Source organism: Stegodyphus dumicola, chromosome 4 (genome assembly GCF_044657685.1).
Source record: "Stegodyphus dumicola isolate Sdum_Otavi_A_Nest chromosome 4, ASM4465768v1".
Classification (NCBI taxonomy): Eukaryota; Metazoa; Arthropoda; class Arachnida; order Araneae; family Eresidae; genus Stegodyphus; species Stegodyphus dumicola.
Window position 1 is genome coordinate 117,424,397 of NC_140771.1, and position 5,236 is coordinate 117,429,632.

At 29.3% G+C, this 5,236-nt stretch overlaps 1 long non-coding RNA gene across 1 annotated transcript; it reads left to right on the forward strand.

The window, feature by feature from the left end:
• The first annotated feature begins 304 nt into the window (after positions 1-304).
• Positions 305-4,726, forward strand: LOC146997650 (uncharacterized). The gene is made up of 3 exons (XR_015040511.1): positions 305-383; positions 1,522-1,611; positions 4,585-4,726. It is a non-coding gene; the product is annotated as an uncharacterized LOC146997650 (long non-coding RNA).
• Positions 4,727-5,236: the final 510 nt, after the last annotated feature.

Below are 5,236 nucleotides of genomic sequence, written 5' to 3' on the forward strand. Positions count from 1 at the left end.
GCGATATTCTATATATTTATTTACTGATACTCTCAGATTCCAAAATTTGTTTATATTCTCAGAAATATTGGACGGAAGGTGGTCGTCCCATACATACAAAATTTTACATTTCATTAAAAATGAATTCGGCATTACTTAACTATTTCCCTATTAATTAATTAATTAGATAAAGAAAAAATTAGGAAATAGTACTGTTTATTACGGAATAATGTAGGAAGTTCTACAGAACTATATTCTTTCGCATCATTGCACATTGTATCCGGCAAACTACTAGTTCTTCGTATTCTTCCGCAAATCCGTAAACATCTGTCTGATTTGAAACGAAATCCAAAATGGCTGCGCCATGAGGTTAACTTGTATGGATATTTTTTGTTGCATGAAAGGTAAGTTCAGTTGCAATACTTGTATGTTTACTTTTTTTGCTTTTCGAATTTACGTTATTTATGTCATTTTGACAGTTAAATGTTTCACAGCTTTATGAATTGTTACCATTCTGTCGTGAATTACGTGTATCTCAATGGCTGGCTGTCTTTTCAAATATCTAATTTGCCCTGCTATCCAAATGTTTATGACTGAATTTTTTTTTTTGTCTAATTTATGCATTCAGTTTCAAAATAATATGTGTGATCAGATTGCTTATTATTATATTATTGCTTATTTATAAGTTACCAAAAATACATATTTCCTAACATAAAAACATTAAACAACAAATCTTCTAACAAAAATTAACACACAGAGACAAAAAAATAAATGAAACGACGATCATTGATGCTTAGTTTAGTAATTTAATAATATATTGAGAAATGCTGGGAACTTTCAGAAGTAGACATTTCGGAAATGATGGGCTTGATAAGAAATTTACATGGTTTTATTATTTATTCATTAGTTAAGAATGGATTTTAGATGTTCATGTGAAAGAATTCTGTTTAAGTATATGTGAAAGAATTGTTAAAGTTTGGCATTTAAAAAAATGAATTAATAATATGCAATTATCTTTTTATCATATATATATTACTATATATTTCTAATGCGCTATGTAAATGTCAGTGCTAAACAATTGAGATACTATTGTCAGGGCAATCTTTTCTTATACATGAAAAATTCTGATACTTTCTTATCATCTGCCCTCACAGCTTCAACTTATGCTAAAACAGCAAGAGTATGCACACGATAATAGCAAACTATGAATATGCATACCACACACATGTATTTACATGCTTTATTTCTGAATAGTATTCCATTGGATGAAAAATATGTGAATATTGACCCAATGTATATATTTTTGTGTGTGTGCATCCTAAAATTTCTTGTTTCTTATAAAGTGCTTATTTGAATTACTACTTGTGAACAGAGCAGTAGATATGAACCATAAACTAACCATTTTGCCAATTTTCACAGCTTTGCAGATAGTCAGAAAGCACCAAAATTTGTAATAATGTTAAGTTTAAATGATGTTCTATACTTTTGTGTTAATTTTTCTATTCTATTAATTCTATTACTGTGTTATCAAACTTTCTGCAGGAATTTCAACTGGTTAAGATGTTATTACCATGTGGAGAAGAATTTGGTTTTCAAGCTAGAAAAAATTGCAGCTGAAGGATTTTGTAGAAGGTCAGTCAAACTGGTTTTAGTTAATTATAATTTAATTTTGGGTGAAGAATTCTCAAATTTATTTATCATAAGTGTCTAAAGGTCTTCTAAATTAAATTCTGCTTGTTTTTGAAATTTTTCATGACATTCATTCTTTGATTATTATTATTATTTTTTTTAATTTACTAACTTACATCCAGGCACATAATTGCATTTAATGCCATACCTTAAATATTGTAAAATGTTAAAATAATACATTTCACTTAAAAATGTGGTTGTGACAGTAAATTTTCTGTTACATTTAATCATTTCTATAAACATTGGTATACATCATTTTTCAATAATCTGTATATTATTTTGTGCATTTCTTTTACATCCAAGATCTGGCATATGACTTGCTTTTCAAACTGATAACATGGTGTAATAATGTAATCTAATGGTTAAAGTTTACTATGGAACGGGCCAAATTTAATAAATTATTCTTTGATAGAAATTTATTCATTTGTTCAGTGTGTCTTATCTCTTTAAATTGCTAAAGTAAATTTTATATACTTGCATTTAGGAATTTTGACTGTATCAGAGTAATTTTGTTTCAGTTATTATAACATGCAAGGGAAAAAATTCATTCATAGCTCTGTATTTAAAATTAGTTAATTAAAGTCCTTAACAAAGAGGGACGTTTTGTTGTTTTTAATGTCGATAGAGTTTAATTCAAAAATATGCCACATTAAGGGTTACTTTTTAACCTAATTTAAAATTTTTATTACTTTAACATGTCCAATAATTGTTATTTTAACTCCGATATTGTAATAATATCAGAATTCCTTACTTTTTGATAGGTAATCCAAATGTAAAACAAGAAAAGAAAAAATTAAAATCTAGAAGTATATTTATTTCATACCTCTAACAAATAAAAACAACACAAGCACTTTTTACTGTCTATCTACATAGTGTGGCATGTCCCGTAAGACTGAGATTTGTATGGTCAAATCCATGTTTCAGTTAAAGGAAAATGCATGCACAGTCTTCTGATTTTCCTTTCGATTAAGGATTCTGTATATACTAGCATAAGAAATATATTAGTTAATGCAGTGTTATACATCAATATTTATAGACAATTATTGTGGCTATGTTTATTATAATTTTGTTCACTGTAATGGCTGGAGTGCCTAAACCATCATGCTGTGTAAACAAAACTCAAATCTTCATCTCTGCATACCGCTCCAATGGTGATTATGGTAGAACATCTTTGGTAAAAATTTACTCTACTGTAACCCTTGGTGAATCGTTTCTTTTTTTTATATCAAGATCGTCACCTGAGAGGATCGGCACCAATTTCAAGGTGGCCGCTACACAAAACCAAAATAAGAAGTCAAAGACATACACAAACTCTGTGTCCATGTACACATCGACCTATTAAAACAGAGAACTGCACAAACTGGGCATTGTGCACTGCCTTAACTTTGTCCATGTACACATTGATCTATTTTCACTTTAAGAAAATCAGAAAGTTAAAAATATCATAGTTACCAGAAAAAATACGCCACTGTCTTAACACACAAACAACCAAAAATACACAAACAGAGAGGAATAAATTACCAAAAATACATATTTCCTAACATAAAAACATTAAACAACAAATCTTCTAACAAAAATTAACACACAGAGACAAAAAAATAAATGAAACGTCATTTTTTTTAACATACCTTTTTTTTCACATGCATATGTTTAGGCTTCCCACCACCATCTTCCAGGTAAGCAATTCAATTAAATTTTTCGTCTCTTAGTCACTTCAGACATACTCAAACGATGGTACCCACACCAAAATAATAAATAGTATATTCAAAATACAAGACCATACCACTTCCGTGCAACCAAACACAGCAATTGAAAAGAATGGTAAGAACCAAAAACCTGGGACCGTACAAAAGGTTTACTATTAAAAAAAGTAGCCCAAAACTAAATTTATCACAGCACATTGGCAATATTTGCAGAAATAACTCCTTTTTATTGACAAAAAAAAGTTTTTTTTTTTCCCCAAAGGCTACTTTCGCCAACATTATCAACATTAGGGTTACCGAAAAACTTATTTGACGCAATGGGCTTCCACATTTCACAAACAACCAATACCACTTTGCGATTTTTTTTCAGACAGAAACCAAGGTGTACCATACAGTAAAGATTAGCCACATCTTCATTTACTACTGTTACAAGTACTTCTTTGGTAAATTTCTGCGGTTAAATTCAAAAGTTTAAAATTGCATTAACATGATCAGATTCAGGGTCATAGCTAGGGTTTTCAGCGCTCAGGGACAACCGAAGATTTCGCGCCCCCTACTGCTTGCCAAGGATGGAAAACATTTAATTCTAAAATGTTATAACATCAGTTTGGCGCCCCTTTGATTCTGCACCCGGGGACAGATCCCCCCCTCTAGCTACACCCCTGATCAGATTTTATTTTTTGCACGTAGCTAACAATTACTTATGTGTTGTCAGATAAATGTTACCAGATGCAGTTAATTATTTTTTACTTGCCAATCTCATGAGACAAGTTTTTTTTGCTCCTGCAAGACTTTACTTTGTGTTGCAAAATAAATTCATTCTCACTCTTTTTGGACTTGCCTACACATTAAATTTAAAATAGTTTTATGAATAGGTAAGATGTGATTATCATAATTTTGTTTCTCTCTTTATCTTGGCAACTTTATATGTTGATTCAGTATCCAGGTTACCTACCAGTGGCTGATTGATAAAACTGCTCATATGTTCAGCTGGTGGTTTGAGTTTATTTCCTGACATAAAAAATTTTAAAAGGCATCCCCCATGTTTATTTTACTATAATCGAAAAATCAAATAATTGCTACTCTGTTTATAGGTACTAAATGTTAAAATATTTTAAATGCTTCCTTTAATTTGCATTCTAATAGTCATTTGTTTAAATTTAATTATGAATTATATTCACATATAGTAATTGTGAGTGTTTTCTTATTTTAGGTGCTGTGAAAGGCAATGACAGAGATCCAATTTATCAAGAGTTCTTATATACATAAGAATACATGGATATAAGATTGTTTTTCATGAATTCAAATAAAATGTGATAAATTGGATTAATAAAAACTATTTTGAATTTTAAAAAGTGTTTTTCCTCTGTTAATCATAATATACTGCCATAAATTTCTGAATGTGTTTATTTTTCATCCAAATAAATAGCTTTACAAAAATTTGTCATATTAATAGATATTGCATAATTTAGCATTATTATAAATATTTATTATAGCAGATTTAGCTGAACTACTTTTTTAGTTTCTTTGCAGATGAAGTCACAAAGGTAAGTGGTTAGATATTTTTCTGTATTCCCCATTAAGTAATTTTATCTGGTAAATTACCATTACTTATATACTAAAGGTGAAAGAATAAGCTTTCCTTGAAGATATAAAAATTTGCAGATATTTCAAAATATTGGTATACGTAAAAAAGTTCTTAAATTGCCACATACGCGAAACTGAAAATGTTATATATGAAACAGTTCAGAAATATAAATATTTTCACTATTTTTTAACTATAATTCACTGCATTTGTTATATATAATCACAGTTTAAGGTAGCAGTGCTTTTCTTACTGTGATTTCTCATGTATTTTGATTCAT